Source organism: Nilaparvata lugens, chromosome 13, assembly GCF_014356525.2.
Source record: "Nilaparvata lugens isolate BPH chromosome 13, ASM1435652v1, whole genome shotgun sequence".
Lineage (NCBI taxonomy): Eukaryota > Metazoa > Arthropoda > Insecta > Hemiptera > Delphacidae > Nilaparvata > Nilaparvata lugens.
Window position 1 is genome coordinate 25,711,145 of NC_052516.1, and position 21,606 is coordinate 25,732,750.

The window sequence follows — 21,606 nt, forward strand, 5'->3', positions numbered from 1 at the left end:
ATATTTGCATGCTATTTCTGTAATTTTTCCATTCATTTAAAGAAGCTGATGCTATCATTTGGCAATTGTTACACAGACAGACTTTATGCGCTGACACATGATTACATATCTTACGAACATAACTGTTATATACAAACACACAAGCTTACATAATTTCCTACAATATTCATCTTATAACTTTCTATATCTTCTCTATTTTTCGAGATATCCGGTCTTAAAGGTGTGACATTTTTGAAAAAAACACGTTTGCTTCCAATTTTTTTTTGCTCTTATAACTTTTCAAAAATCGATGGGGAAAATCCATGCATTATGAGCTTATAGAGCATTAAATTCTCTTCAATTTGATGTGTATTTTTACACTTTTACGCATTTCCCTACAACTGTTGCAGCAGCTTTATTGTTGAGTGTGAAAACTCCAGTTTTGCAACAACAGACCAATTGACAAAGGAATTTGGAGGGAATGTTTTGAACACAATTTTGACTTTGCAGCTGTGTTGAGACTAGATAGGAGGAGAACATATCAAAAGTCCCCATTCCTAACTCATCTGCTAAGGGGATGAGGGTGGTTTAAAAGTTGTATTTTTCAGCTTTTTGCTTCCACGCTCATATCTTGAGAACAATGCGTTGAACCGACATAACTTTTCCAAAATGAAGCTTGATAAATTCTCTACACTTTCAGTTTAGTGGAATTTTGTGATATTCCCAATAGTCCCCGAGATATTCGCTCTTGAAGGTGTGTACTTGTTAATATAACATGCTTCTATCCAATTATTTGCTCTTTCAGGGCTTATAACTCTCCAACAATTGATCTAACAATCGAATAGGTTTGTATCGTAGGTTTGTAGAGCATTAAATTCTCTTTGAAATAATATATTATTTTACTATTCCAAGTTTTCGTTTCATTGTTATAGCAAACTTTAATGTAGTGGGTAAAATGTTTAATGCTGCAACAATTGATTATTTGACAATGAAATTTGAAGGGGGTGTCTGTAACACAATTTTTGACTTGATGCAGTAACTTGACTTAACGCAGCTTAATTTGGACTAAAGTGAGGTCCACGTTATAATGACAGTGGATAAAGATAGACTAGGAGAATAGCGATGCCGATTCTCTGCATCAATTAATTATATTTCTACACTGTCAAAAACATAATTGACATCGTTGTGGACCTAGAAAAGGATAGTACAACCGGCTTTGTCAAATAATAGACAAGGATAGCAAAACCAAAGTTGATCAAATACTGTCATTATAACGTGGACCTCACTATAGATATAGCAAAAGTGCGTACCCTATCTTTATCCCCTCTGTTGATAGTGTGGAACCGCTGAGTTGACACTTGTTGCAATATTAACATTTCACCCACTGCATTAAAGTTGAAATACTCGCACGTTTGAGATATCTCACTTATGAGGTACCTTATTTTCTTTTGCGTAATAGTGCTTGCGCAATTTATTTTAATTTCCTCGAGAGAGATGGTCGTTTGAAAGTTTTTGACTATAGTGAGGTCCACGTTATAATGACAGTATTTGATGATCTTTGGTTTTGCTATCCTTGTCTATCATTCGACAAAGCTGGTGGTACTATCCTTTTCTAGGTCCACAACGATGCCAATTATGTTTTTGACAGTGTAGAAATATAATTAATATTAATGCAGAGAATCGGCATCGCTAATATTTTTATCCACTGCCATTATAACGTGGACCTTACTATAGATACAGTCAGCAGAGCGTGTGTTTTCTTTGCTGACCACTTGGTAGCAGTACTATAGTGAGGTCCACGTTATAATGACAGTATTTGATCAACTTTGGTTTTGTCTGTCATTGATCCTTGCCTATCATTCGACAAAGCCAGTGGTTCTATCCTTTTCTAGGTGGTCCACAACGATGCCAATTATTATGTTTTTCACAGTGTAGGAATATAATTAATTAATGCAGAGAATCGGCATCACTATTCTTCTATCTTTATCCCTTGCCATTGTAACGTGGACCTCACTATAGTGCTGCTACCAAGTGGTCAGCAAAGAAAACACACGCTTTGCTGACTGTATCTTTTGATAGAGTCACTGTATCATAATATGTTGATTGTTGATACATTTATAGAGTCACTGTATCTTTGGAAGAGCACACTACTTGATTATTTCTTCATTGTTTGATGGATGACAGATTTTGAAAGTTGAACTTTAAGAAGACTGTTTGCAAGTGCTGTGCAGTGGTGTAGATTTTTCTTTTTAATAATTAACTTTTTCTCGTGTGAATTAAAGTACTCAATTTGGAGCTTAACAAAATATCATCATTCTGGCAGCTATATTATTGAAGCACCGTAAGTCATTTTAATTGAAGTCTTGTTTACGAAACCTAGAAACCAATGTAGATTTGATATTTTGCCAATTCCCCAATTTCTAAAAATTATATTGTTGAAATGCTTCAACTTCGAATAGATTTGATATTATTTATTGAAGTAATTTGATTTCCATTATTTAGATTTAGAGTCAAAACCGATACTAGTAAAGATAAGTAAATATGCTAATTAAAGGGCTGGCCTCACAGTGTTGTCTAAATTGAAGATATGATTTTCAGTTGATCAAATCATATTTGTTCTTGTCCCATGGTCGTAATCCAAGGTAGGTGTCAATTTACATGTTGATCATAACTCGTTGTACTTTGTTACCATTCAAATTTAGTAAAGAAGTTTATTTAGATACTTCTTATAATAATAATATTCGTATGGCTTTCATTGGTAGGGATTACCTAATGAAAGTTCCACCTTGCCTAAATATATCATTTAAGCCGTCAACGGGCCCAAAAACTGTCATACTGTCAAACTGTCAGCCGGGAGTTGGATATTATAAGAGGATATTATCTTCTTATAATATTAGATATTAAGATACAATACCTACTTGTATCTTAGCTCAGAAGGGCATCCAATCTTATGGAATTTATTGGAACAATTTTTCTGTTAGAAATGACAATATTTTGTAGTGGGCCTAAATTAATATTCAATAAATTGAGGGAAAATTAGAGATGGAAGAGGTATTTTCTCATCAAATTTTGTTGTTACTTCCTGTTTGAATCTCATATAGTGAGTTGATTTATATTTTCATAATTAATAATTTGTAATTATGAAACCATGGAGGCAGCCATATTTTCTATTTCAAATCAGTTGATGACAATGATAGTGATGATGATTGAATTGCTGTGAATTGTCAATCTTAATATTGAGATATTAATAATTTATATTTGCTTTGGAGCTTAGTTATAGATTTCAATAACTTTGAAGACGATATTTCTGGTTAAATTTGTCAAAATTCTGTTGATTGTGAAGTAAATAAGGACGTGTTGGGAGTTTACTTGACCCTATTAACGTGCTGTGATGGGGGTTGCGAGGTTGGAATGTTTTTAATTGAATTCAATAGTTTGGCTGATATTTAACAAGTTTTACTATGTAGAAAGCTATTTTAACAGACTTGAAGATTTTTCAGCAAGTTTTAGGTCCGATTTTTTGAGATTTCTATTATTGCAGTTTGAATGTAAGTTACTACGTGCCGGTTGCACAAAAGCCGGTTAAATTTTAATAGTGATTAATTCCAACTGGGCCTATGGGGTGAGTCTCGAACCCAAACCCGCTCTTGCTTCTCCTTTGTCTTTTTCATTCACCTTCAATCCTTTAATTTGACCAGTTCGTGTTGGAGCCAATCGACTTGTTAAATGTTGTCGGATAAAAGAATGAATTTAGTCGTTATTTAGTGATTTCAATTGATCAATTATAGTATTATTTACAATTATTTATGAACCAAAAAGGGTTGAGTATTGAAGTGGAGCTCTTTATCATTAAAAACAGCGACTGAACGTTTGAAAACACTCATTTTTCAAGGTAAGATTATTTAGTTATATCTTTTCCCATTGCAATTTCTGTCATTTCATCGTGTTTCTTGTACTTGCTGTTATTTTTGTGTTTAAAATAGTATGAGTTCTTTAGTTATAAGTCGTAACTCAACCAATTATATCTCACTCAAATAACGTTTTCCCTTATTGTTTCACATTAATTGAAATTTATTTCCTCTAATATACAAATTGCGTTTTCTCTTAAATTGTAGTACATCTATCGCCTTTTTCAGTCTTAGGTCTTGAGTTTATTTATTTTCTCATAATTTGGAATTTAATATAATGATGGAAAGGAGGCAGCCATATTTGATTTTTGACAAGTCCGGTTGTCCTATCTTTTTGATAACGAGGGCTACGTGACTTGTGTCAGTAGTGGTTGTGGTGGGGGTTGTGCCTTACCTACTCGAGTTGTTTTTCGTATTGAATTGAATATTTCCCCTGATATTAACCAATTTCATTAGTTTGTATGTTGTTTTGTGGCGGTTTTAAAGATTTTCTAGCTATAACTTATGGTTTAATTGAAGTGATTTCTGTAAATGGGTTTTGAATAGTTTCGCATTGGTAGGGCCGGGCCCGGTTGTACAAGAGCCATTAAATTCTCGGGAACCAATGAGAGAAGGCGATTTCTCTCTATTGAAAAGACGACTTCTGTGATTGGTTCTCGTAGAAAAGATAGTCTTGAACACAAAATCTTTCATCTCCATTATTCTACATAAAATATGTCGGTTTGTGGCGATAAGCTGGTCTTTTAACATGTGCTCATTTTAGTCGAATTTAACAATACAATTCTCAATTCAGTGCTAGAATATGGTGAAATGTGGTTCTATTCTAAAGTTTATCGGTTGTAAAATGTGATTTGTAACGATTGTGCTTATAATAAGTTCATGGTATTTGGAACCGACTTAGCATAGCAGAATACATTTTGATATCAAACAAGGTGAGATCGGATTATACTAGAATATTATTTTTATCTATTAGTTCATCCCGTAATTCAAATTCAAATTATCTAAATATCCATAGTAAATTTTAGGATAATTTCCAGAAGAGCTATAGATTACAGGTTTTTGCTTGCCACTACATTATGGGCCCTATAAGCAGACTTCGTTATAAGATAGAGTTTATTTCTTTTCTCGTTAATAAATTATGAATATTTCATGATTAACTAATGTGAGAAGTATTCAATTGGTGAACATATATAATATTTTATTTGAATACTATTGAATCGATAGCTTTCTTATTTCTTTCCTATTGGTTACTTGGCTTACCTAATAAATGTCTGACCTATGTGAAGGAAAACTTCAATAACTTTGTTGAGAAGGGAATATCCCATGAACATTAAACTAGAGGCAGGGACAACTTGATCACCAACCGCTACGAGTATGCTAGCACGCAAAAACATTTCTATTTATTGGTGTGAAACTTTTTAATTCGCTCTCTAAACAATTTAGAGGTTTGCAAAATCAAGTTTTCAAGCGGAGGCTAAGCATATTCCTAATCAGTAACCCCATTTACACTTTTCAGGAGTTCTATGAACTGGCTAGGACTTTGTAAAATTATTAATATTATGTTGAGGTACATTAAAAGTACATACTGTAACAACTAGGCCTACTGCTATTTTTTTATTATTGTTTGTTTGTTTTTATTTGTGTGACTGCATTGTATCTCAATTCAAGAATATCTTATATTTGAATATTTCTGTTTTATCTCTCTCTTTGTTATTTATTTGGATATTCCCATAATTTGATATTAATATTTCATGATATTGTTGTTCTTTTAGAATAGTATCTTTTCAATTATTGTATTGTGTGTGACATTTGTTGTATATTGTAACGAAGCTAAGGGTAACCGTCCACTGGAACCGTATTTAACCAATCCGTTCGGCCGTTGGATCGGACGTTAATTCGGCCGAATACGGTCGTCCATTGGAACCGTTTAACGTCAGTCCAGTTCAATAGTTGGCTGGTTGTCAATTATTGAATTAACTACTATCACAGCCACCAAAATTGAATCATAAACAATGATTATATTGAGATTTTGAAAATTTAATAAACAATCAGCTCAACTAGATAGTTCGGCCGGATAGAGCCGGGAAATCCCATTCAATTCGGATCAAAAAATTGATTGGCCGTGCACGGCCGTACGAACCTGTCGCAATGGACGAGCATCTATTCCTTTCTTTGTTGGGGGATTGTTTGGTCCCGTTCGGTAGTTTTCGGCCGATGCTAGTTCGGACAAAAACGGTTCTAGTGGACGGCCCACCTAATGCTTCTGAAGACCTTAGAAGCGGTTACAATTAAACTTTCTATTCTATCCTATCCTAATAGTTAGATTTGCTGGGAGGGTTATTTCTAGAATATCTTTTAATAATTCATTGATACATTCTGAATTAATAAATGTATGATACATATCCAAATAAATGTTATTCAGATTTCATGAATCTAGTATACATTTTTCACACATTTTTTAGGATTCTTCGGAAGCTCAATTTAAATTTGATGATGAATTTTCCAAAATTTTAATGTTTTCTCATATTCTATGTTGTAGGAATGAAGAGATCAGTTTGTTTGTAATGAGAACTCGAAATGTTGGAGTTTGTAGCTTGGATTCACTCCTGTCATGGACCACAGCTTTCAAGTATGGCTCTTGACCACTACTCAATTTTACTTAAGTATTTTTTAAAGTAATCTACGTTTTTCAAGATAGAAATAGTTTTATGCCGGCGCTCCATTCTCGCCGAGTTTGTACGAATGGCGACGAACGCGAGAGTGTGGATGACTACTATGCCATCGCTCGGCCCACCTTCGCTCCGGTTTATGTCAATCGGAGACGTTGGACATTTGGCGAGCGACTCGGCGAGAGTGTAGCCGTGGCATTAGAGCGCTAAGGTCTTCCAGATCGTTACTTGATAAAACGTGTGATGATGCGCTTGGCTGTATGTTGAACATATTGAATATTATGCATTTTATACTGAATAAAATCCTTATTCCTAAGTGCCGTTTGCACAGTCATAGTTTAAACTGGATTAAATCCGTATCAAGTCTCGTTTGTTATAATGTGTTTCATTTTGAGTTTAAGCCATCAGCTGATTTAATTTCGTTCAAGCTTTGACTGTGCAAACGGCCCTTAATGGAATAAATTTCTTCACAGTGTCTATGTTTCGGTTTAGGTAAAAGTAATCATCGAAAAGTAATCATCAGATGAAACATTTCTAAAACTTTTTTAATTTTTATAACTAAAGATATCCAAATCGAAAACTTTCAAAAATATCAACAGTAAAACGTTTTTTTCAGCCTGTTTCATAGCCCTAATGCTAGAGGGAAGTCTAGTTGACTTGCTAGTACTTACTTTTAAAATGCTAGTTAAGGTCAAATTCCAATTCCTAAGCGACGACTCTGTAGTAACAGTTGTAGTCTTTTAATTTATATTATTGTTGGCTGTAGTCCACATGTGTAGAGTACAATAAAATATAGTAATAGAGTAGAGCCGTTAATACAGCGCGGTTACAGTCGTCGCTAAGAATTGAACCTAAGATTGTGTGTTGAAGTTGAAAAATGTCTCGATAGGATAAGATACATGCGTCTGCTACTCCCGTTGTAAGGGTGACCACTGGAAGAGCTGACTCCTTTAAATATGATTGAATCGCTTCCTAGTGGTTCGGAGCCCACATTGAGCTGTAGGTTGACTCATCTCTCATTACCCACGCAAGCCTGGTGGTCATGTGGGCATCACTTCAGCAAAGAAAAAGTAGACTAGATAAGACAATCGGATTGGTTTACATGAAATTTAGCCAACTTGTATTTCTATTTTAAGGCATGAACTCGTATTTGTATGAGGCTGATTATGATAGGTTTTATAGAATTTTTTGAATACAATATAGATGTTGTAAAAATCTTACATAATTGAAAAAGAGATCTATAAATTTAAAGCATTTTATTATTTGTTGTAGATATGAATGAGATTGGAGGAGGTGGATGCCTGGATGCTGATGTGAGCTGGGCGGGCATCCTGACGTCACTCCACCCTTCTGTCATCGCCCGAAGCCTCCAAGTAGGGCATGACAGGTGAGTCTTGTCACATGCCTCTGTGGCCCGGTTGCACTAAAGTCAGTTCAATTTTAACAAGCATTTAAATGCCACAAAAACCAATTGGAAAAGGCTTCTCTGAAGAGAAGACTTGTCTGATTGGTTCAAGTGGCATTCAATCAACATTAAAATTTAACAGACTTTCGTGCAAGCGGGCTGAATCTTTCAAAGTTATTCTATTGAATTTGAAATTTCTAATAAGCTCAGGATTTCCGGCTTTTAGCAAATGTGTACTGTAGATGGTGCGCTTGTATTCAATACATTGTTCAGCCTGTGGTCCTTTTCTAGAAGTTGTGCAATTCTCAAGCCCCGTTGCGCAAAAGCCGGTTAAATTTTAATCGTGATTAATTTAATGAAAACCAATCAGAAAAGGCTTTCTGAAATAATTAACAATTAAAATTCAACCGGCTTTTGTGCAACCCAGCCTTGGTGCTTGAATACATGATTAAGATATGATCATGACATTAGTGAGATATCCATGCTTTCTGTTGTAGTATATATTTAACATTCTGATGGTGTTTATCCATTCATTTCATTTAATTACAAACATATGTAAGAAAAACAGGCACAGCCCTTACTATTTCTAACACAGTTTCGAAAAATCCAGTCAAAATTTTCAAGCTATGTCCAAATTTTAAAGGTTTATGTGACTATCATTTTATGATTTTATGTCAATAACAACTTATTATCAACTAATAATAAGCCGGAACGGTCCCAACTGAAGTATGACAGTCGTAAGGCCCATTGACGGCTCAGTTATATATTTCAGGCGGTGGGACCTTCCCGCAAGGGACTCCCCATCAACAAAAGCAATACCAATTTACGTTTATATATTATTCACTTATTAATAACATGTTCACTGTGGAGAAATATAGTAGAGAACCTCTACTCTGTCTCTGTAATTTTTTTCAGTTTCAAATACAAATATTCTGAGTTGATGAAGAATGCAGTCTTGTCTTGATTTGTGTCTTAGTAATTATTCATTTCTAATGTAGTTGGTCGATGTTTTCAGGTAGAACGAGTAGTTGATGAGGTGGTCCATCTCACCACTGTGGGACGAAGCTCGAGACTAGTTCCATTCAGGTAGGCTACATCACAATCTAGTGCATTTTATTTATATTTTGAAAATATTGTTTGTACAAAATTCATTGAAAATTTCACCTAAATTTGTTTATATAAGACTTATTTTTATTGTCTAATGTTTGAATAAACCGTTCTATGTATGTAGGCTTCATTAATATTATGTTGTACTATCTACATAGAAATTGAAAATCGTACTTTTAAGTTGAAAATTGAAAGAACTACTTTAACACTCATATTTTATTTTTCTCAAAATGTTTCAACTTTGTAGTCATTTTAATTTTGATGTAAATACAATTAGACCTAAACTAGAAAGTGAATAGTATTGTTTACTATATTTGAAAAATTACTTACAATTACAAATTTCAAGGATTGGTATCAACTTGAGAAAGTGAACAGTATGGTTTACTATGTTTGAATCATTACTTGAGGCTGTTTGGTACACCTTTTTATTTTTATTTAAATTGGATAATCTTTTTTTAATACAATAATTGTATTTAAATTGGATAATCTTCTAATTGTTAAGATCATATAAGAGTGAGAAAAAGTGGCAACTGAAATTTTTAAGTGGTCTAATAAGCGAGTTATGGGTTGTTGAAGTGCTAAACACCGGTTTCTTTCCAGATCATAAACGGTTTCGACTATATTATTAGAACTTCTCTTAAAAATTCAAAAAATGTATCTTTCCAAACTAAAACATTTTATTCCCCATGTCGTTCATGAATAAAAAAGTAACATTTTTTTTGTAAATTCGATAACTTGTTTATTTTGGAATTAATCGCGAAAAACGCATATTAGAACAAAGCCAATGATATTCTGAATGTATTAAAAAAACTCCAATGGAAAATTCGAAACCGTTTATGATCTGGAAAGAAAACGGTGTTTAGCACTTCAACAACCCATAACTCTCTTATTAGACCACTTAAAAATTTCAGTTGCCACTTTTTCTCACTCTTATAATGATCTTAACAATTAGAAGATTATCCAATTTAAATAGTAAAAAAGGTGTATCGAACAGCCTTAAAATAACAAATTTTAAGGATTGGTATTAACTTGAATATAAAGCCGATAAAATTGATCGATATGATTCATTAATTATTGATGCATAACTACTCTTATAATATTATGACCTGATGTTTGTAGATGATTGCTATGTGATAATTGGTTTTTTCATGTCTTGAAGATAATTCATTCATATTATAGCATTATTGTGCAGTAGAAACTACAGTACGATTCATCCAACTTGGCTGTGTGCAGAGAATAGGACGACCTGTGTGATGTATGTGTCATTTACTGACAATATAACGTTGACACAGAATAATGGGAACTTTTAAAAACGCCATAAAACATTAGTGGGAAGGGCGAAAATGATTTTATTCAAACTAATGTGGAGTTCAAGACTTGCCATTTGAGAATTATTAGTAACATCCATCACTTTTTGACAATAACTTCTTCAAGATGGCTTCTTCCTGCACGAATACACTCTTGAAATGTGTGTTGAGATTCCTGAACGATTGCTGCAACATTTCAGTTGGAATATTGTTAATTTCATTTTGAATTGTCTGTTATGATTCAACCACAGTTATTGGTCAAGTTGTTGTGAAAACGTTTGATTTGAGACAGGTCCACAAACAGAAAATCGTAGGTGGACAAATCATGGGACCAGGAAACGCAACCTAATCGTGAGATTACTAAACAATACTCTCTCGCACAGTTGCCATTGAATGCCGTGCAGAGTGGATTTCGCTCACAATTTGATCAATAATTTCGAATTAATTAAAAATTAAAACATAATTCAAAATGAAATCCGCAATATCCCAGATGAGATGTTGCAGCGATCAATGAGGAATCGTCAACACAGATTGCATGAGTGTATTCGTTCAGGAGGAAGCCATCTTAAAGAAGTAATTGTCAAAAAGTGATAGATGTTATAAATAATTCTCAAATAATGTCAATTTTGAACTTCACATTAGTTTGAATAAAATCATTTTTGCCCTTCCCACTAATGTTTTATGGTGTTTTTAAAAGTTCCCGTTGTTCTGTATCACCCTGTATTTACTGTATTTATTTATTTTGTCAATTGATTTATGTATTCAATGATATACAAAACATTGTCATCCACTTCAATGTTACTTTTTTCATTTATTTACTGAATATAAATTACAATAACGAAATTTAATAAAAACTTGTCAGTCCAAAACTTAATCTTATAAAGATACGAAGATTGATTACAATGTGTAGTTGACTATTATGATTGTTTTCATCTGGATTTTAATTTATGTTAATTACCCAACTGGATCATAACGTGGCTGATTTTTGTTTGCAGTGAGCAGAGTGAGAGGAGAGTAGAACAGCACAGCGAGCGAAGTGAGTTCTGAGCGGTTGCATGGTGGAGGATTGTCATTTGGTTGCTGTTGCTAGAGTGAGAGATGAGATGGAGCGGACGCTGCATTATCAGGTCAGTGTCTACAATATTATTAGCTATTCTACTATAGTGAGGTCCACGTTATAATGACAGAATTCGATTAACATTGGTGCTGCTATCCTTGTCTATCATTCATTCGTCAAAGCAGATGGCGCTATCCTTTACTAGCTCCGCAACGTTGCCAGATCGTTTTTAACAAGGTAGAAAATATAATTTATTAGTAAAATATTCTATATCAATTATGAATTTTTTATTTTATCATTTAATAATATATTTTCTTGACGAATAGAATATAATTGATTATTTTCAACAAGAATGAATAGTTGATATCATATCAGATATCAGTTATCCTCTATAGAAGGCAGTGGCAAGACAGAGAATCGGCAACCCTGTCGCCTATCTCTCCAATGTCATTATAAGTTGGACCTCACTATATAGGGTCACCAGCCCGGCCATTAATCCTGGTGTCTCGCTGGCTTTGCATTGGTTGTACTCTGGTGACCCACTGGTGTCCTAATGTAATACAAGCCTTAGGCCCGGTTGCACAAAAGCCGGTTGAATTTTAACCGTGATTAATTTCACGAGAAATAATCAGAGAAGGCCTTCAAGAAAAAACGGCTTCTCTGATTGGTTCTCGTGAAATTAATCACGGTTGAAATTTAACTGGCTTTTGTGCCACCGGCACTCGGATATATATTACTTTAGGACACCAGTGGGTTACCAAGCACCTGATCGTATGGTGTTCTGTCACCAGGTTCTAGATTCCGACTGGTTTCCCAGCCATGCTTTATACTCTGATACCTTGTGTCTCACTGCTGCCCTAATGTAATATGGACCACAGACCCGATATTTATAAAGAGTGGGACAGAGCCGATTGACAAGTTCGGAAGGCTTATAAGTAATGAACGGTTCAACTTGAAAAAAATCTTCAATGTTCAAAATCTTCAATTCAGTATGAAATTTAGTTTTTATTGTAAATTTTTGAAAATTATATCAGTTTAATGGCGGCCATCAGCAGAAATAATACACTGATGTAGCGTATTTTTGAAGTTTTAAAACCAAACTTTGTGCAGTTTTGGCACTGCGATTGGTAAGCACGCTCAATCGATTTAAGCATAAATATGCGGTCTTTTTCTATGGGGTTACCTCAAAAATAAAGTTTTCAAACGCCCACACACCTTGGAGCGAATCAGATCTAATAGATCCAGGCCTCACCAATCGAAGTGTGCCAAAATGTGTTTTAAAACTTCAAAAATACGCTACATCAGTCTATTGCTGCTGATGGCCGCCATTCAACTGATATAATTTTCAAAAATTAACAATAAAAACTACATTTCAAACTTAATTGAAAACATTGAAGAATTTTTTTCCAAGTTCAACCCTTCATTACTTATAATGGCCGGGACACACATAACCGCACCGATCCCGCGCCGCGGTACGGCCGAGTGAGAAAGCAATAATTAATGCTTTGAAACGTGTAGGGACACATACTACCGCACCGCGTCAGCACTGTCATCGTGTTAGTTGCCCGAGCCGTCACCGACTAGTCCAGTTTACTTTTTGATGGTGACTGTACGGCTCGTTTAACATAGTGAGTGAAAAACTTATTGAAGAGATACGGAATTTTCCAGTTCAAATTCAAATTCTTTATTAGCAATTACATTCTTTACATCACATTTTTACAGTATGTAGAGAATTTCTGCTTTGTCAATATACATATTAGAATCAAAATAATCAATTACAGTCAATAAATTAATCACAAATAAAAGAAAAATTCTAGAAATAGAACTAAAACACACACTGCAGGCCTTGAATAAGTTAATTAACAACTTAGATAGGGCTACTTGTTGAATTCAACTAACATTGAATCAATTACCTTGTATTAATGGGTTGGATCTCAGGGAGAGAAGCTATAATGGTCATCAAAGTGATGAGAAATATGTTTGAACGGAAAAATAAGTTGAATCAAAAGTAAAAGTAGAACCAAATAACTTGAGCCAAAGTTATAATATACATAATATAATAAATAATAAAATAAACAAAAAAAGTATACAAGAAGGAGCCCGTGACTGTGTCTTAAATATTGAATTTGAAACTAATTACGTTAAGATACATATTATGGCAGAAGATAACAATTTTATTGCTGCTATATATTTCCGATACATGAATGATTGTGGTATTGTTATGCACCGAAATATATACCAGCACTATGATTCTCATCTTCTGTGTCTACAGGTAATTAGTTTAAAATTGAAAAATATGTATTCAAATCGGATGTAACAAGCTTTAATAGTGTTATATTATTAACAATAGTTTAACACATTCAGAAATCAGAGCACAGTAGCACTACAGAACTGAGACACTGCTGCCGCTCGGCTGTCGCACGGATATGTGTGCTCTCCTACCATCATCACCGTGTCGCGGACGTAGCTCGGCCGTACCTCGGCACGGGCTCGGTGCGGTTATATGTGTCCCTGCCTTAACCCTTCCAAACTAGTCAATCGGCTCTGCCCCACTCTGTACTACTTGCAATAGTGAGGTCCACGTCATAATGGCAGTATTTGATTAAGATTGGTGTTGCTATCCTTGGACAAAGCAGATAGCGAATAAATCAAATCATGGTGATACACTATTATGCTGATACTATATATAATGTTGTGGTTGTTCTTGTTCTATAGTGAGGTCCACGTTATAAAGACAGTATTTGAATAATGTTGGTGTTGCTATCATTGTCTATCATTCCACAAAGCAGATAGCGCTATCCTTTTCTAGCTCTGCAATGCTGCCAGATCGTTTTATAGCAATGTAGTAATATAATTTATTAAAAAGTATTCGATCTTATTTATAAAAATATATTCGATCATTGAAAAGTCTATGGGCCGGTTTCCAAGCTCGGGATTTAGCTAAGTTCTAGACTTTAACTGGCTTTAAACTGTGGAGTCAGAAAATTGGCTTTCTGAGTCAGAGCATTAATGTAGTTGAGGACTTTAATAGACTCTGGAGTTTAAAGATCATGTTAGACCCTGGAGTTTATAATTTCGCTTTCTGAGTGAAGGGCTTATAAGTCCAGGACTTGAATTAGATTCTCGCCTCTTTCTGAGTCAAGGATTTATCAAAAATCGTCAAGTCCAGGACTTAAAACAACGTGATTTTAAACCCTCGACTGGGGTAGGGTTTAAATTCAAGTTCTAGACTTAACTGAGCAAACACAATTCAGTTATTGTTTTAGAGTAGATAAAAAGCCAAATAGATATCTTGGAATACCTAAATTATTTGGATTAGTCCATCTAAATTCATAATTTATAGTTTGCAAGTTCATTTTGTAATATATTTTTCTGATACAATTTTATTACAAAATGAGTAAGAAACTAACCTCATTTTAGGACTGTAACATAACCTAAAAATGTTCAAGCAAAATAATACAAGGATTGCCTTGGAATTTATATTCCAATCTGAATGTTATTATTCAATGTCATATTCAACATATTAATAATAATAATAATAATAATAATAACAATAATTTATTACTCCAGTTTTTTCAAAACAAATACGTTTTCAAACTCAATAGCCTAATGAAATTTTTATTCCAAAATCACTGGTTAGGATCAATGATCAATAATAGTATAACGTAAAATGAAATGTTTATTCATTCACCTTTCAAATGTTTTGCTATTGAATTAAGATTGTATTCATTGTGTAGTTATTTAACACTTATATTGTTCAAAAGTTTTATTTCCACAATGTTTGTTTGTTTCTGTTCTCAAGAGATTGACTGTTCTTGTAGTTCATCATGTTTCTTCATTGTCAAAAAACGAACTGGCAACAATGCGGAGCTAGAAAAGCTGTCTTTGTCCAATGATGGACAAGGATAGCAAACCATTGTTAATCAAACGCTGACTTCATAAAATGAATGTTGAATCCCACTATACTCTATTCTATTATCGCTAAATTTTCTCATAGCTTCCTGTTCGAATATTTTGAAAAATTTAATTATTTTTTGTGTTTGTAGGTTATTGATGCTGTCTTGGGTTGAAGATATACTCATCTTCCCAGATGATCTCCAGGGAAGGAATGGTGTTAACCTAACAGAATTTTTAATGTTCTAACAGGACTATTTGGTTCCTTTTATAATTGATGATGTCACTTATTACTTATATAATTATGTTCTTATACTCCAGACATTTTCTCCAGAACTTTTTTATATATTTGATTCAGTATTAGATTTTTCTCGTCATTTGCTTTATGTTTTATTTGAATGGATTATTAATATTTAACAAGTGAAAAAATATTCATAAAAACTGTTCATAAACTATGAACAAAGTCAGTACCGTATTGGTGCATTGATAATTCTGTTTAGATACAACAGCCAGAAGACTGAGACCTCTTATAAAATAATGTTCCATTAACTTCTGTATAATTGAATGGTTTTCTGTAGAAGAAGCTGCCACTCTTATCACACCCACTATTCTCCCAAAGACTCCCAGAGACTTCCGATGCTCGGAGCAGGTCCTGCTCAATTATCATAAGTGTTACCAAGAATACTAATCTTGCTTGATTGAATATTCTTGATAATATCTCCTGACACCCCATGTACCGAGCAGGAGTTGGGGGGAAGGGGGCCATCATCCTCAGTCTGCAGACGACCCTCCTATGTTGTCTGTTCAACATTGCATGAGGGCCGTCCTCGGCCTTAGCCCCTCTCCCTCTCAACTCCCCTCTGGATGGGCGAACCCACCCTATAAAACTCCCCCACTCCAAATTGTGCCTCCTCCTCATCCCCCTCCCCCTCCAGGCAGTGATGGGGATGCTGCTGGTGCCAGCAGCAGTGGTGGGGATGCTGCTGGTGGCGGCGGCAGTGGTGGGGATGCTGCTGGTGCCAGCGGCAGTGGTTGGGATGCTGCTGGCATCTCACTGCTGCCAGACACCTCAACCACTCTTCCAACCCCAGACTATTAATCTCAGCAAGCTGTAAAGAAAGAAAAATACTATGGATAAAACAGTAATAGAATACATTCCAATTTTACATTTCAAAGTATGCTATAATGAATTGAACCTCATAGAGCTGGTAAGACAAATTATTGAGTACATGCATATGGTTTTAAAATGGTGGAGAGACGTGTCCAAACCATTTGAGCTGCTTTTCCTTTATGTCCTCACTTAGCGCCTTCCTTCCTACCTCTTGTCTTAAAGACTTGCCACACCAAGCTTGCCAGTACCGCCAAGGTAGTACTGCTGGTGGTAGTTTTCTCGGCTGAGCACGCCACACTGAAAAACGTCTGCTAGCGGTAGTCTCCGAGTAGTGAGTCTAGTAGTGGGGGGAGGGCGTGACTACAGCACTCAGCACTGCACTACCTCTTCGAATCGCCTGCCATGTATTCAGGTTGAGCGCGCCACACTGAGCTCACTTTGTCCACCATACTACCTCTCAGCGAACTTTTGTTGAATCGCCTAGCAGGCGGTCGTAGGTGGTAGTGCGCCGTACTACCACTGCGGTAGCGAACTCGGTGTGGCGTGCTCAACCTGAATACATGGCTAGCGATTTTTAAAACTTCGCTACCGCCGCGGTAGCAAGCTTGGTGTGGCGTGCCCTTTACCCTTTCATTTTTTTTTCTTTTCTTTTAAATTTTTAATTTTTTTTCAAATTTCAATTTTTATTCTTTTTTCTTTTAAATTTTTATTTTTTTTCAAATTTTCAATTTTTTTTTCCAAATTTTTAATTTTTTTTCCAATTTTGAAATTTTTTTTAATTTATTTTTTTTAATTTTCTTATTTTTATTCATTTTTTTTTATTTTTTATTTTTATTTATTTTTTTTGTGACCTTGGGTTGACTTTGACTTGGGTGACCTTGATGTTAGGTTTGGTCGACTTGGGTAACCTTGAGGTGAAGGGCAACTCTGGCACACTTGTGTGCCAGAGTCGCCCTTTTTATACTACTAGTGGTGTTAAAACTATACTCCAGGATTATAGAGAAGAGACTGAGAGGAGAAGTCGAGGAGAGACTGGAGGAAAAGCAAAGCGCATTCAGAAGGGATAGGCAGACTCAAGACCACATTTGTGCCGTGAGAAGGGTGATAGAAATGTATTTGAAAGAAGGAAAAGGAATTAAGGAAGAAAGAAGAAGGAATTATATTTGGCATTTATTGACCTCAAGGCCGCATTCGACTCAGTGCCCAGGAAAGAAATATGGAGTGCCATGAGGGTGATGGAAGTGAGTGATAGACTGATTCAAGCTGTACAGGCACTATATAAAAAGACCGTTGGAGTAGTAAGGCTAGATGGAGACCTTTCTCAAGAGTTCAATATGAAGAAAGGGATGAAACAAGGGGATAGCCTGAGCACACTGCTTTTCATAATATTTATGAATAGCATTATCAAATATTGTAAAAGAAACACTCCAAAAATGAAGGTTGGATATAAAAGCCTCAGACCAGTGTATGTGCAGGCCTTGGTATTTGCGGACGACATCGTGCTAATGGAGGATAGTGAGAGTAAACTTCAAAAGGCAGTGGATGTATGAGAGAAGGTTATGGCAAGAAGAGGTATGGAGGTCAATGCAGGGAAGAGCAAGGTTATGAAGATAGCGGGGGGTCAAAGAAATACTCTGGCAATTACATGTAGAGGACAGGCCCTAGAAGAGGTTGATCAATATGAATATCTTGGTACAGTGATCAGCAATGATGGGAAACTGGACAAGAGGCTGGGACCCCTACGCTGTAGCGGCAGAAGGGGAAAAGAAAAAGAAGAAGAAGAAGAATACTACAAAGAAAGAATTATTCTTTCACTAGTATATTATTCTTTCTATAGTATTATTCTTTCTCTAGTATTCTTCTTTCTTTGTAGTATTCTTCTTTCTCTAGTATTCTTCTAGTCTAGTATACTAGAGAAAGAAGAATTCTTTCTTTCTTTGTAGTATTCTTCTTTCACTAGTATTCTTCTAAAGAGAGAAAGAGAGAGAAGAATACTAGACTAGAGAAAGAAATAATACTAGAGAAAGAATAATTTCTTTCCTTCTTCAGTATTTTTCTTTAGAAATAGAGAAGAAATCTAGACTACTGGAGAAAGAAAGAGAACCTAGCTTACTGGAGAAAGAAAGAGAATCTAGACTACTAACTGGAGAAAGAAAGTAGAGAAAGAAAGGGAGAAGAAGAAATTTAGACTACTGGAGAAAGAAAGAGAATCTTTACTACTGGAGAAAGAAAGAAAATCTCTACTACTGGAGAAAGAAATAAAATCTATAGTACTGGAGTAAGAGAGAAGAAGAAATCTACTACTGGAGAAAGTTAGAAAGAAGACTAGAGAAAAAAAAATAAAGGAGACTAAAGAAAGAAAGGGAGAAGAAGAAATGTAGACTACTGGAGAAAGAAAGAAAGAGAGAAGAAGAAATCTAGACTACTGGGGAAAGAAAGAAAGAGAGAAGAAGAAATCTAGACTACTGGAGAAAGATAGATGAAGAAATCTAGACTACTAGAATACTAGAGAAAAAAGAAGATTAATAAAGAAAGCAAGGAAAAAGAAGATTAATAAAGGAAATAAGAATAGTTATAAGTAGAATAGTAGGGGAAGTAAGAAAAGAATACACAGTTAACATAAAATATCCTAATTTACAGTCTTACATGATAAAGGGTGATTCAGTACAGTATATCCATTTTACACTTTTATCACTAAATTTATGAATAATTTCAATTTGTAATATTGGAGGATTCAAAGAAGACATGTTGGGTTGCAACCAGCTCCATGTAGGATCACAACCCAACAATCTTGTTCAAGAATTTGAATCAATTATCACACTGAACTTATGATATAAACAACCCTATTTGATTGGTACGGTGCCTGTGCTTCAAACAAGTAGTTTGCATCTGTCAAGTAATGCTTGCCAAACTACTGCTCGTCAAGTAAAACATGTGCCTTTACTTGTGAGAGAATGACCATTAATTTCCTTCAACTTCAAGTTTGCTATACTTCAATTTGAGAATGTAAAACTTGACAGCGCATGCTTAGTACTGGAGATAGTAAGCATACGGTAGCCTGAATATCATTTCAAAAAATAGAAAAAATGAAGACACACCATCTTTGACCATTTTCAAGCCAACAGTAGTGCGTAACAAACTGATTCATAATGAAGGAAAAATGATTGCAAAACAACCAGAGCCAGAAATAATTTATTATTCTCTCACACCAACCGATTCAAGGATAAAGGAATTTACAGTAAAAATGCTACAATATTCACTCTACAGTATTATTATAATGTAAATGATTGGAACACTTTTACTGTATTGGAATAAACTTGAACGCATTACTGTTGAATGAGAGTAATCTCTCATTAACCATTCAACTAATTGTTAATTAATGTTTGTATTGAAACCACTCCACTGGTATTGTGACAACTCAAAGCGCTGAATAAAACACTCAATTTTACATCATTTTGAATAAGCAGTGATGTGTTTCAAACAGATTCACAATGAAGGAAAAAAATTATTACAAAATAACCAAATCTGAAATAATTTATTATTCTCCCACACCAACCGATTCAAGGATAAAGGAATTTACAGCAAAAATGCTACAACATAAACACTTGAATGGAAATTGTAACACTTTTACTGTATTCGAATCAATTTGAAATACATCACTTTAGCCTGAGAGGTTAACATTAACCTCTTTTTCAACAGAACCAAACTTGAATGAACCATTCCACGAATGTAACAAATTTTAAATTATTAAAATAGTTCAACAACTCCACAGCAAAACATTTTATAATATTGTAACCAGGTAATTGACAAATTACAAAGATTATTCAATTGAAGCAATAATTGAAATCATGTTTCTGAAATTACGGTTTTAGCAAATACCAAAACATTTCTGTTTCTGTGATTACGTTTTCAGTAAACGATCAAAACATTTTACTTCATCACCAAGAGATTTGTCCTCTAATCAAACGTCAATTCAGCCAACAAATACAAGATTTGAAACGCATTAAAATAAAATTGAAAGAATAAATTTGCAACTTGTTAAAAGCTTGGGTACTCGACTAAATTCTCTTTAATAGATCAATAGAATTTCACAGTTCATAATAATTTCTGGACATCTTGTTTTTGTTTAGAGGTACTTGTTAATTTTTCTAAAGTGAGAGGTCCACGCTATTATGGCAGTGAAGAATGATATGAGAATAGCGTTGCCGATTCTCTGCCTTGCCACTGCCTTCTATAAAGAGCAGCTGATACCAGTATATCTGATTTTATATCAAACTACCTTGGTTACAATAATCAATAATTATTTGATCTGTCAATATATTTGTCAATGATCAAATAATGAATTTTCATAATAGATATTTTGTATATTAATTATATTTATACATTGTTAAAAACGATCTGGCAACGTTGCAGAGCTAGAATAGGATTGCGCTATCTGCTTTGTCGAGTGATATACAAGGATAGCAACACCGATGTTAATCAATCAAAAATACTGCCATTATAACGAGGACCTCACAATAATCATTTTGTACATTTTTACATTTGTGTAAAGATCTCAACTACCTAAATATATTGTTCTGCATAAAATTTTGTCTAATGTCTATAGATCTCTGGTCCAATAGTTGTAAATTGTTCCGTTGTAATATTGCAAATGAATAATAGAATAAATAGACAGGTGGCAGGTAAATCACCTACCTTAGTATACATGCACTGCTCCACTTCTCCAATTATACATTTCAAGGTACGTCAAGACTTGTATACAAATATATAATACATTTGCATGAGATACTAATTGTCAAAATCACAAGTATGATAAATCTCCTTATTCAATAATTTTTTATGAGCTGCAATATATTCGATTCCAATCATCCTTGAATCTCATACAAATTAATCTACAATTGTATACAAGTCTAAACGTACCTCAAGCTCTGCATAACTCCACTGGCTTTTTACTATTACTAAATTTATATGCTTGAATACTGCATCTCCATGTCATGAATGAGAGAAACAAATTCTTGCTCTGAATCCTCCAAATTGTTGAATATTATGTAAAAGATTTCTTATTATAGTCTACTAAATGAAACTAATATTTGCAATAAACAATCACCCTATATCAATAAAAAATTTGTTAGTAAGAAAAGAAGAAGTAAAAGAAGAAGAAGAAGAAAA

At 34.4% G+C, this 21,606-nt stretch overlaps 1 long non-coding RNA gene across 2 annotated transcripts; it reads left to right on the forward strand.

Annotated features, from left to right (window-relative positions):
- The first annotated feature begins 2,166 nt into the window (after nucleotides 1-2,166).
- On the forward strand, nucleotides 2,167-15,503 carry LOC111045621. Of its 2 annotated transcripts, none has more exons than XR_005572799.1 (6): nucleotides 2,167-2,320; nucleotides 6,427-6,516; nucleotides 7,829-7,943; nucleotides 8,977-9,047; nucleotides 11,371-11,502; nucleotides 15,479-15,503. It is a non-coding gene; the product is annotated as an uncharacterized LOC111045621 (long non-coding RNA). The 2 variants fall into 2 exon arrangements; XR_005572800.1 differs by lacking the exon at nucleotides 2,167-2,320 and adding an exon at nucleotides 4,329-4,819.
- The last annotated feature ends 6,103 nt before the right edge of the window (nucleotides 15,504-21,606 follow it).